General features: G+C 44.8%; 1 protein-coding gene across 2 annotated transcripts in view; it reads right to left on the reverse strand.

The window, feature by feature from the left end:
* The window catches only part of SCFD2 (sec1 family domain containing 2), a 405,336-nt gene that overhangs the window by 37,881 nt on the left and 354,965 nt on the right, over positions 1 to 12,490 (reverse strand). The window lies entirely within an intron of this gene.

A 12,490-nucleotide genomic window follows, 5' to 3' on the forward strand; every position in this document is an offset into this window, starting at 1 on the left:
TGAGACAGGAGCTATTCTTTCCCCCATACAAAGGATGAGGGAGCTGAGGGCCAGAGAGATTAAGGAACACTCCCATCAGCACACTGTCTATGTTCAGCCCACGTTCGTTCAGTCATTCTGGACTGGTTCACCTGTAGGTTTGGGGAACAGTTCTTGTGCCCTCTGCTTCCTGCCTCAAGTACCTGCATGTCTGTCTCTGTGTCTGTCTGTCTCTGTCTCTGTGTATCTCTCCTCCTGTCTGGGGCCTTCCTCTGGTTAGAAGCATAGAAGTCAGTACTCAGAAACAACAGAGCTTTCTCATCGCTTGGGGGGTACCATTGTGAATTGTGGTCTCCATAGCCTTATGGAGGGGGCAGTAGGACTGAGCCCCAGTTGCCCCCAACAGTAACTCACTCATGAATGCCTCCTCTACTGGCTTTCCTTCCTCTCCTGTCTCACTTCCCTACGTCCTGACCACACTGCCTCGGACATCTTCTCAAATACAGTACTTGCACCCAAATCCTTGTCTCAGGACACCAGAGATGCCAGGGTGATTTTAACACAGGCAGCTTGGGTCCAGAATCTATATTCTTTTTTTCAGAACAGATTTATTGAGGTTCAGTGCATACACCACACAGTTAACCCATTTCAAGTGTACAATTCAATAGCTTTTAGTATATTCACATAGTTGTACAATCATCATTCCTACAATCAACTTTAGAACATTTTTATCACCTCAACAAGAAACTCCATACCTGTTAACTGTCACTCCCCCTTTCGCCCTACCCCCAGACCCTGGCACCACTGATCTGCTCTCTGTCTCTATGGATTTCCCTACTCTGGACATTTCATATAAATGGAATCATAGAATATATGGTCTTTTGTGACTGGCTTCTTTCACTTAGCACAATGTTTTCAGGGCTCATCCAAGTTGTAGGATGCATCAGCACTTAGTTTCTTTTTATTGCTGACTAATAGTCATTGTATAGATATACCACATTTTAAATATCCATTCATTGGTTGATGAACATTTGGGTGTTTCCACATTTTGGCTATTACGAATAATGCTTCTAGATTTACATGTACAAGTTTCTGTGTGGACATACATTTTCATTTCTCTTGGGTACGTATTTAGGAATAGAATTTCTGGGTCATGTGGCAACTCTGTATTTAACCGTTTGAGGAATTGCTAGGCTGTTTTCCAAAGTGACAGCACCATTTTACATTCCCACCCTCAGTGTAAGAGGGTTTTCTCTGCATCCTCAAAAATGCTTGTTATCAACTATCTTCTTGATTGTAGCTCTCCTAGTGGATGTGAAGTGAGGAGATACTTGTTAATTTTGATAAAGAGAGAAGTTTTTAGGAAGTAGAGGTAGATCCAAACAAACTTCAACTAAAATGGAGTGTATCTAAAGTACATAGGAACATCCAAAGGAACCCAATGGCAGCAGACACAGTGTGTAGATAGTTGAGCCTGTACTTTCAATAACTGTGGAACACTGTATATAACTCTTAAAGGGAGGGCAAAATTCTGAACTGTTTTTACTCACACTTCTGACACCAAATGTGTGGGCTTTTCCCCCTATACCAACCAATTCTCTAACTCTCCACACATCAACTGAGTGTCCTACAATTCAAATCAATTCTGCCACTAGCTATGTAGAGTTAGTGCAGACCCCACCCAGACTGCCCCCACTTCAGATGCCAAGTTTAAATCCCAGGTTGCCAGTTGCACTCCTGACCTATCAATCAAGGGTTCCCATGACCCCTTCCTCAGGTTCAATAATTTGCTAGAACAGCTCACAGAACTCAGGAAAGTGCTTTACTTACTGGGACCAGTTTATTACAAGGGATGCAACTCAGGAACAGTCAAATGGAAGAGATGCAGAGGGCCAGGTATGGGGGAAGGAGGGCAGGACTTCCATGCCTTCTCCAGGTGCTCCACCTGCCCAGTATCTTGATGTGTTCACCAACCAAGAGGCTCTTCAAACACTATTGTTCAGGAGACTTTATGGAGGTTTCATTACATAGGCACAATTGATTAAATTATTGGCCACTGGTGATTAATGCATCTCTCAGCTGCTCTCTTCACTCTGGAAGTTGCGGGGGTAGGGCTGAAAGTTCCACTACTCTAAACATGCCTTGGTTTTTCTGGCAACCAGCTCCCATCCTGAAGCTATTATTCCCCCAACCACCAATCATCGCATTAGCATATAGGACACTCTCATCATTCTGGAAATTCCAAGGGTTTTAAGAGCTGTGTGCTAGGAACTGTGGACAAAGACCAATATGCATATTTCTTATTGTATCATAAAAATCCTCTGACCAGTCTCTATATCCTGGTCTCCAGAAATGTCCAACTCACTGTCATTAAAAAAATCAGGGGCTTCCCTGGTGGCGCAGTGGTTGACAGTCCGCCTGCTGATGCAGGGGACACGGGTTTGTGCCCTGGTCTGGGAAGATCCCACATGCTGTGGAGCGGCTGGGCCCGTGAGCCATGGTCGCTAGGCCTGCGTGCCCGGAGCCTGTGTTCCGCAACGGGAGAGGCCACAACAGTGAGAGGCCCGCATACCGCAAAAAAAAAAAAATCAAAAGGGTGGTCAAGCCTAGTGAGAGGAAGCCTCCCTGTGTTCAGTGAACTCCAGTGGGGAAGCAGGGATTCGACAGAAAATTCAGGGAGTTCGTGTACACTCTCTAGAATTCTATGCCAAGCTTTGTGTCATTTTCTGAGAAGCATGTCCACAACTTCCTCCTTATTCTTAAAGAGGTTCATAACCAAGAAAAGGTGAGATCCACAGGTCCAGAGCATCTATCAATATCATACCATGCTTGCCCTCGGCAATGCAGCTCAGTTGAGACACATCAATTTGTGCATTAGTCAATAATCAGCCAGAAGAAACCCTGGAAGGTTATGGCTTCTCACTGATTCATGTGGCTTCTTTCCTTAAACTCCCAGCCTGAGCCATTTAAAATATGGGAAATTACATCAATTATATCTAAGTGTTGTATACTATACTACTACTCCTTTAAATTAAAAATGGCATGAAAACAAGAAGAAAGCATTACTAGTTCTAACACTATGCATGGTGTTTCCATTCCCCTAAAACACAATTCAGCTAACAGGCTAAACTTCTTAAATTTAAAGTAATTCTATAGAACAGAAAGGTTCATACAAATTTTTATATGGTCTCCTTCAACTTTTTGAAAAGTGAGGACTGTAATGTTCATCCATTAGGCTGAGTGGAATAGAATCATCTCCTGGATTATAGAGTACTGAAAATTATAAATTATACATGGAAATCGTAGATTATACGTTATAAGTAGTTTAAGCAAAGGCTGTGTAATTCTGAAGAGTTAGGTCAATTGTGGAGCAGGTTGTTGACAGAAGAAATGTTTACAGATTACAGGTAAATTGAACTCAAAGGAACTCAACAGAAAAATAACACTGTCAAAGAAATTGCTGGAAGAAAAAAAGTGCAAAATTTGCAAATAAACTAAAACCTTCCTGAAAAACAGTCAATTATCTCCATTGTTCAAACCAACTGCACAAGGGCAACTTCTGTCCAGTGGGTCTGTCCAGCGATCCTTTCCGATGTGTCTGTTATCCTCAAAGCAAGTCCTCTAAAATGTACATGTTTCTGGGACACCAGGCCAAAGGGGTCTCATCTCTGAGCATCTTCATAATTATATCAATCTTCACCAAAAGCAGAATTTACATTCACTTACCTAAACCCTATAATGAAAGTCTCTCACACACATACACACACACACACACACACACACACACAGAAATGGGGATAAGAGAAGATAAATGACGTGTAAGATCGCATCACCATCTCCAGCAAAATGTCCCTCTGATCACAGCCCTGACCTCCTCCACGTACACTGCCTCCCACCATTCAGAATATCTCCTCTGTGAGGGCAGCTCATTCCATATCATGCTGCCATCAATAGCTAAAGGAGATGCGGGTGCAAAAGCTATGAAATGGGATGAATTCTTTTTTGGTGTAAAAGCTATGATCACTGAAAGCTCACTTATAGAATCACTTGTGCCAGACACTATTCTAAGAAGTTTATACATATTAGCTCACTTAATCTCCTCAGAAACCCAACACCAGTAGTAGTAGTAGTACCTAGATAGTAGGTACTACTATCATCCCCATTTTGCAGATGGGGAAACTGAGCCATAGAGAAGTTAAGTGACACACGGTCACTCAAGTAGTAAGCGGTAAAGCTAAGATGCAAACTCTTGCAGTCTAACGCCCAAGACGGTTGTGTTAACCGCTCTACCCTGCTGTCTTTCGTACGTGCCGGAGTCCACATACATAAAAGATCAGTAAAGCACTTAGTCCACCCTTAATATCGAAGAAGTGCTTTTACAGTGGAGTGAATGGCAGGTGCCTTTCTTCTTGGGAAGATCTGGGCCTGTCTCTGGGGGTAGACGCTAATAGTATGGTTTGCAGTTGTACCCCAGGCCCATCTTTTGTGGCCACACAAGGCGTGGGATCTCCCGGGCCTGCCACACACCCTCCATCGGATCTCTGCCCTGTAGGGCACTGTATTCAGTTACTTCTAATAAGCCCCGGACAGCCTGTTCCATTAAGCCGGCTTATGAGATAACGGCGTTTTGTAAGGGACCCCTAAGTGTACAATTCCAGTCAATTCTCATTTAATCCACTTAGTTAAATAGATAATAAACCAGAAGCTGATCCTAGCCTTTGGCCAAGCACAATCTGCGTACTTCAGTTGCCTGTTCCTTGATAAGGGAGGCCCTCAGTCCCGCAGGGCACCCCTGTGTTCGCCTAAAATAGGGGATGACTCATGCCCCTGCAATTTCTTTCTTTGGAGGGCTTGGGGATCTCTTGGGCAGGGGTCCAGTTACTCCTCGGGGCAACAAAATAGGGCTTCTGTGTCCACATCTGCCCTCCCTCGTCCCCCTCTCACCCGTCTCCACTTACTGGAGTTGCTTTACCTCGGCAGAGGGAGGACAGCGGTTTCCATGGCTCTGTGCACTGCAGGGACCCACATTTCCAGCAAAAACAAAGGTAAAATGGAGAGAAGGCTGAAGAGCTCAGGGATCTGAAACCGTGCACCTCAGACTGGGACTTGAATCCACGCAGCCAGGACTCAAACCCGGCCCAAACTCAGATTGGGACTCAAACCCAGCCAAAACCCACAGTCTTCCAGCTGATATCACACACCCGGTTTCAGGACTTAACGAAGCTCAGCTTCTTGATGTCTCATCACAGAAAGAGTTTAGTGAGAGACAAAGCAATAGGTAAGAAGTGGATTTATTTAGAGAGAAACACACTCCACAGACAGAGTGTGGGCCATCTCAGAAGGTGAGAAAAATACCAGGGTATGGTGTTGTCAGTTTTTAGAGGGGTGGGTAATTTCACAGGCTAATAAGTGGGAGGAGTATTCCAGCTATTTCGGGAAGGGGTGGGGATTTCCAGGAATTGGGCCACCACCCACTTTTTGATCTTTATGGTAGGTCTTGGAACTGTCATGGCGCCCGTGGGTGTGTCATTTAGCATGCTAATGTAGTACAGTGAGCATATACTGAGGCTCAAGGTCTAGTGGAAGTCGACTTGTCCACCATCTTGGACCTTTTTGGTTCTAATCAGCTTATGTCATGTCCTCAGGCTATGTCATTCTTTCAAAGGTTGTGCCCTGCCCCCTTCCCTCCTGTTTCAGATCCTCCTGGGAGGGCTGAAATAAAGCTGGACTCCTCACTCCAGTCTGCCTAAGTCCTTCTGTTTGGTTCTCTCACGGAGCAGGCTTGCACCTTTCTGGTGCATGGGGAACTTTTTCAAAAGAGCCTGGCTCCCAGAAGTTTGGTTTTATTTCTTAGGTATTCAGGAAAATAAAGCATCTTGTATCAGGAGGCTGCCTTATCCAAAGCTTCAGTCTGGATTAGAGATGAAGCACCCTCACCTAAGGCCTTCACACACACACACACACACACACACACACACACACACACACACACACACACACACACACACGTGGAACCTGTATGGCTGGATAAGCTGGGGGACATGGCTGGAACTGGATTTTAAATGTCTCCCTATTGAGTGATATTATTCTCGTCACAGTTGTAAAAGTCCCTTACATCTGACTGAGAAGAGCTAGGGTCAAAGAATTTCAGTTGAGCCTGTTCAAGGGGTTCTTTTCTTATCTGGACCCAAATTATCCAAGGATGGCCTCCTCATCCTTCTTCTGGCCCAGAGGTTGAGAACATCAGGTCCATTTTCCAATTTGCATCCCACCCTCCTGTCTCTCAGCAAACCCCTGGCAGCAGGGGACCCATCTCTGTGGGCTCCTGGGGCAGTGAGAGAAAAGGTTGGCTTGGGAGGGCAACGTGGCCAGAAAGCAGAAAGGGCAGAGCGCTGGGAAGTCATGACCTCCCTCATCCATCCGGCTGTCCGACATTGCCTTTTCTCTCTTTTCAAACCATTGTTTTAAAGGTGGAGTCCTTTTTCATGGCTCTCTATAAAAGGTTGGCAAATGAAAACAAAACCAAACAAAATAAAAAACCAAATAAACCTTAGCAAGTGGTGTCACATCTGAAATCTATTCGGGAGGCTGACTGTGTAAAACCACTCTTGAGTAGGGAAGTCCTGGTAATATTTATAATGGAAGTGCTCTTTTTCAAATGTGATTGGGACCAATAGGTGATTAGAAGTCATTTAAAGAGGGGGATCATGAAGAATTGATCTCTCTCCCACACGTATACATACACATATATGTGTATTTGTGTGTACGTATAACTTTGTTTAAAATTAAAACACAAACATCTGTTTATTCACTACTCTTTTGAGAAAAGTCTTCTGTTTGAGTATTATCTGCTGATTAGAATTCTTTTTTAAAAAAAATTATGTACTGTGTATAATTTCCAATTTTAGTCCATCTAAAGTGGAATAAGAAGTTAGACACCTGTAGCGCAATCTGAGAGCAGAATTCTTCTAGATTTTAATGGGTTTTTTTCCCTTCAATCTTTCACAATCATCTTGTTCATACCTAATTCAAAAGCATGTTTAAAATGACTCATCTTTACTGAGTCTTTCAAAGCATTCAATTTGGTTTTCTCTGAAACAATTTTTTTTTGAATTCATATTTCCTCAGAGAACATTTAATTAAACATTTAATTTAATTTATTTAATAACAAATACAACTGGCATAAGCAGGTTTGGGAACAAATATAACTGGCTCCTGGGAATCACACGGCTCGACCAGGATGAGCAGATGTGCCCAGGCAAGCGGAGGTTGCCTTAGAGCTCTGAGGGGGTCAGAGTTTTGGCGTGGGTTGTTCTATTTTATTGAGGGATCGCAGGATGTAAGTTATTTTGGTGAATGGGTCGTGTGGAGGCTGGTTGAGAACACATGAATTATATATATGTATTATTTATATTCATTGTATTTATATTATACATTATATTGTATATAAATGAAAAGTATTATACACACGTATTTCTGAGGTCTCATATTTATACTACAGGGCAATGTATCTGTGTCATCAATCTAATATTTAATGACCTAGTGTGACTTCTAAGTTCTTCTAACATAAAAAAACCATAATCTGTTTTTTTTTTTTAAATCAGCCTTCAAGTCTTACAGGGCTGACTTCCTCTTTCCTTGTAGGATCCTTGATCTACACTACACGGCAGGGGCTCCTCAGCAGGTGCGGGGATAATGTATGTATGCTTGGATGAGAGTGTTAGTGAGCCTGGCCTAACAAAGAAAATCAGGGTCAGAAGGTGTCCCGGTGAGGCCACAAAGGGCCCAAGGCAGGGCTCGTGGAGACTGGACCACCCCCGGAAGTCCCTCCATAGGTCTCCCCTCGGGCTCTCAGGCCACATCGGTCCCATGCCCCCTTGGTTCACTGGATCCTGCTCAGTGTGCTGGAATCTCCTTAGCCTGTGGCCTCTAGTTATTGCTCCAATGACAGAGGAGGAAAGGAGGGGAGGGGTGGCGACATGCTCCAGGGAAGCCGGGGCTCTCCCTGGTTCTCCGCTGGTCTCTAGCATAGCTAGCACCTGGTTCCTAGAAGCAGCCACGAAATATTTCTTAAATAAATGAATGGGGAAAACGGAGAGATAATGGGAAAAAGAGCTGAATCAGACCAAACACGCCATAAAGTGTGATTCTTGAGGAGCTGATAAACTATCTCTGCAGGAAATTTCAAACAAAGGGCTCCCAGATGGGTCTGAGCAAGTGCCGCCTCCACGCGTGAGTGGATCATCTCTCATAAAGGCTTTGCTCGGTGAAGAGCAACCTCAATTGGCTGCATAAATTTGGCTTGTCGGTTTAATAAGCAAAACTAAACTCTACGTGGTTTGGGTATACGTGCATATGAGATAAAACTGTTTTTAAAAGAAAGGCAATGATAAATACAAGCTTCAGAAAGTGGTTACCGCTGGGGGAGGAGGTGGGCGGGTAAGGACCCTTTGGGATAGGGCGATGAGTTCATGGGTGTTTATTATGTAATTACGCTTTATAATATATATATATATATTGTATAATCTTTTAAATGTATCAGCTATCATCTTAAACTATATAACAGAACACAAAACCAGTCACACTACTTTTTTAAGCCTCCAGCAAATTCAGCTTTTTATAACAGTTGGAAACAGGGAAGAAATGACAGCTGAAATCTATTATTATTAGGCAGTTTGGGGAGGGGTGGTGGACGTGGAAAGTCTTGTACAGCCACGAGAGAACGTGACTGCCCAGAATTCTAGCCCAAGGTCTGACATGCGGTGGGGGAAACCTGAAGGAAGGAGCGTCGTCAGGAATACGCTTTGGAACTTGCATCTTTCATTAAGGCAGGGAACAAAGTCAAGTTGCCAGTGAGGCCCAGGAGGCAGGATGGAGGCAGCGGGACAAGCAAGCCTCTTGATCCTGAACGTCCGTGCTGCCTCAGGAAGAGCCAAGGAGGCAGCAAGACCAATAACCCTGGGTCACTGCAGAAATAAGGAAACGGCCCCAACCATTCCAAAGCATTTCCTCCAAGATGCTTCTGAAAAGTCTCTCCAAAGCAGCTTTTATGACTACCCTAACTATACCAACACAGTCTCTTTATCTTAAGATTTTATGTGGTTAATTACGGAAGGGTTAATTAAGTATAAAAACTGCTGTGATGCCGCATCAGGTTTAGTACAATTTCACGTCGGTTATTATGTTATCCTATTAAATCAATCCAAGTCACCTTAGACAAGGGGACTGTGAAGTTCAGCATTCAGAGTAAGTGAAATACCAGGTTTGAGGCTATTTCTTTTCTTTTCTTTTGGCTGCGCCGCGTAGCATGTGGAATCCTAGCTCCAGGACCAGCGATCGAACTGCAGTGGAAGCGTGGAGTCTTAACCACTGGACCTCCAGGGAAGTCCTGAGGCTATTTCTTTCAAAAAGGTAGCCATTGATTTTTGATCAGTTACACAATCTCCTATTATCGGAGCTATCACCATAGGAAAAATCAGATTTCCCTCATATCATTTCGACTTTGGGCCCCTTTTCCAGGAATGAAACCTGCCACAAGTGGGAGAAATGCCCACATAACCACTTAAGCTCATGGTCATGAACCTTCCCAGTCCCAAGGAGGGCGGCTCCTTAACAGTAATCACAGACACCATCTCAAACCCGTATCTCACTCCCAATGTTTCCTAATAGGTTGATTGTTTTTATTCTGTTGAATTAATTCTATTGATTTACTGACTTGCCATTGATACCGTAAGTCCCCTTTCAAAGCATGCTGACATTTCTGGTGGTTCTGAATAGCTGGACATGGAGGGCTGGCCTCTCAAAGCTGACTTGAGAGATGACCTGCATCTGGTTGTTTTCACAAGCTGTCAGGTGACATAGCACCTGAGAGCCTCAGAGACCACTGTGACAATGACGACTGTTGATCTCGTTTTCCAGACTAGGAGAAAACAAGGCTATGCTACATGCACGTAAAGGTGGCACCAGAGCACAGCTGTGAGTTGAGCACAGCTGGCAGCTCTTCTGTTAACATTTGCTCGCTTCTTGTCTGTTCTTTTTGGGGTACTACGAAAGCTGAAGCAGCAACAAAGGTAAGAAAACACAGAATAGATAGAAACTTACGGTGGGGTAAATCTGATCTGCTTTATTTTTCGTTAAATTGAGTGAAGACTGCCATCATTTGATTTTAGCAGGGAATAGTATTCCTCCAGGGCACAGTTTCAGAACCAATGAACTAGTTCGGCATTTCAGAGAGAGGGAAATGGAAGCCCAGATGCTCTTTCCGAGACCTGCTGAGGCCAATCCCACCTGTCCTCCTCATGTACCACCACCTGCTACCAGCCCTGCATTTCGTTACCCTGCACACTCTGTCCCTCCCTATTCTCCAGTGCAGAAATGTGTGTGTGTTGGGGGTAGGGGTGATTCTACCTGACGCAGCTGCTGCAGAGGCCTAGGGCTCCCCCAAGAAGACGGCCTGGAAGGCTTCCTGGAGGAGCAGGCCAAGAAGGAAGCTGTGAAGGATCACATCAAGGTACACTCTTTCTGCTTCTTTCTGAATCTTACTTAGCCCAGGCCCAGTCTTGTTGCCAGTTTTACAAACAGTACCAAAGGTCCATTGCCTGTGAAGGGTTCTTAAGAAATAAGGTTGTACCTTATTCTAGAAATGCCAATAAAATTGCTAGTGTGGGAATAATACGGTGTTGTTTTTAGCTGTGATGTGCCACTGGGAAATGCTTTTTTTTTTTTTGCTGTGCCGCGTGGCACGCAGGATCTTAGTTCCACTACCAGGGATTGAACCCACGTCCCCTGCAGCGGAGGCGCGGAGTCCAAACAACTGGGCTGCCAGGGAAGTCCCTAGTCAATGCTTTCTTGTCCAAGTTACAGTGAATAAATCACTCAGGGTTTGGCCTGTCTGCTAATTACACAAACCTGTGCTACAGCTAATCGTTCGTTTGTAGAAAAGGATGAAATCAGAAGTCCAAATCATGGCACATTTAAAAGCCTTTCAAATGACTGTCTGGCCTTCCCCTGCCTCTTATTCTCACCGTCATTTAGAGGAGCTTTAAAAAAACAAAGAAAAAAATCTAATTTTTTTCTTTTCTATTATATTTCTTGAGCTCCAGCCTCACTGAGCTTGTTATCATGAGGTCTGTAAGTATGGAGGGACAGTAGTGTCTCTTTATTTATATTTTTGGGGAAGGCTAGGTGGTTAATAATATGGAATCATTTTCTGATCTATCTGAGAAAAAGAGAAGAATGAAAAGGGAAGCTTATAGGCCTAAAGTTTCTTTCATCCCTTTCGTTTCTTAAAAGAATGAAAGGACAAATGGAGTTTATTTTTCTTCTGGTAACAGCCAGATCAAATGAGACCCCCGCCTTGCCCCTCCCCCAAGACACACAAAAATCACTCTCAGCCTCTATCTAAGGCTCCCCTGCACCTGTCGTTGTAAATTGCCATTGAGCTGAGCCAGCATTGCTACGCCTGAAATTTAAGCTCCCACTAAATGAGGCCTCTTATCTATCACTTTTCTGTATTTTCTTTTGGAGGCAGCACGGTTTAGCGTGGAGGTCAGCCGTGCCTGATTCGGAGATGGGACACAGTCCAGAGAGGTTTGCCAGTGGCCCCTGGCATGGAGGGGAAGGCGAGAAATATCACCATTGCCTTCGTCTCTTTTGGGGGCAGGAGGAACCTTGAGGGCGGACCCCAGAAGCAAAAGCAGGGAACCCAGGAAAGCTTATAGGCAGAGGCCTGCCTTCTGCAACTCTGAGCTCAGGTCCCAGTGAAAGGGGGAGCTGGGGTCTGGAAGGGGCAACCCTGAGGACAGAGCCAGGCTTCCTGACGGGTGGAGCGGGCCTCTGTCTGCAGGCTTCTAGGCGCTTCTACCTGTGCCAACCCCAGTCCAGACTCAGGTGGGCTCTCACCCATCTCCTCCAACCTCTGATGGAGATGGCTCAGATGAATTGCACATCTACGGGGCGATTTAAACTCTGCCGACAAAAATGAATTATCACAGAGGCTCAGGGGTTCCAGGTTTTCACTTGCTTCTGGGCAGGGACATTCTTAAGCCCACAGCTGTTTTCGCAGTTACTCTATGTCCACCATGTGTCATGGAGGGTGAGTGAGGGGCCTGGCTCAGAGCTCTTTCCCCTGAAAGATGGGTAAGGGGAGGGTGGAAGAACCACTGAGCTCCAGCCAGCTCTGGGACCTGAAAGTGGAATATACACTGAATAGCAAACAAGGTCTCAGCTTCTTGTTTCCCTGAAGGGCAAGGGAGTCGACAGGGAGTTTAGAAATAAAAACTCCAAATGGCTAGGATTTCTTTGGGGCCCCCACTGGGGAAATTGTCCAGGTTTGTAACATCTGAACTCTCTCTTCACATACCAGCCCACAACTGCCTTCATTTCTGCCCCCAGTGCTTGCCTCCCTGCAGGTGAAGCAACTGTGCGATGATAGCTCAGGACCAGGTTTACGGAACAGTCATGTCTCTCAAAGGTTTCATTGTCAGCTGGTAAAATGAGACAGTTCTCAGAA

Source organism: Phocoena sinus, chromosome 5 (genome assembly GCF_008692025.1).
Source record: "Phocoena sinus isolate mPhoSin1 chromosome 5, mPhoSin1.pri, whole genome shotgun sequence".
NCBI lineage: Eukaryota > Metazoa > Chordata > Mammalia > Artiodactyla > Phocoenidae > Phocoena > Phocoena sinus.